This window comes from Pseudoliparis swirei, chromosome 23 (assembly GCF_029220125.1).
Source record: "Pseudoliparis swirei isolate HS2019 ecotype Mariana Trench chromosome 23, NWPU_hadal_v1, whole genome shotgun sequence".
NCBI classification, from domain to species: Eukaryota; Metazoa; Chordata; class Actinopteri; order Perciformes; family Liparidae; genus Pseudoliparis; species Pseudoliparis swirei.
Genome location: NC_079410.1, coordinates 2,455,112 through 2,455,712, shown reverse-complemented (window position 1 = coordinate 2,455,712; position 601 = coordinate 2,455,112).

Below are 601 nucleotides of genomic sequence, written 5' to 3'. Positions count from 1 at the left end.
GCGACACGTTGAATCACATTCACATGTAATTTACATGACAAGGTCGAGACTTCACATGGATACACATGATGCATGTATATGTTCAAATTGTCACAGCTGGCAACCCTGGGCTCGCTCAAATCTGCTCCAAACTTCTCATGCTTCGTAGAATTCAAGGCCTGAGGATATCAACAAGCCTTTTTTCACTCGGAGTCAAAGCGCCACCGACTAGCAAAGTAAAATCAGTGTCGCGTGACAAACGGTCAAACGCCCGAACGCCGTGCGTGCGCTCTCGGCCGAGGGGGCCGGCGTCCGGCCAGCACCCCCGACATGCGAAGCAGGAAGAGGACCCGTTCATCGCTGCTTGCAGCTTTAATTTATTTTTGTTGTTGAAAGAAACAAAAATAGTTTCTCTCTCTTCTTTTGTTGTTGTTGAGGGGACCGGGCTCCCGGGCTCCCGGGCCCCCAGACCCCCAGACCCAGAGCCGTGGGCCCACCACAAATTACTCAAATTTACCAATACGCCATAAATACCCATGAATCACACGTTGAAGTGACCCGCCCCGGTGCTGCTGGCTGAAAGCTTTCATTAAAGACACTTTTTGTTTTTAATTCAACAAAA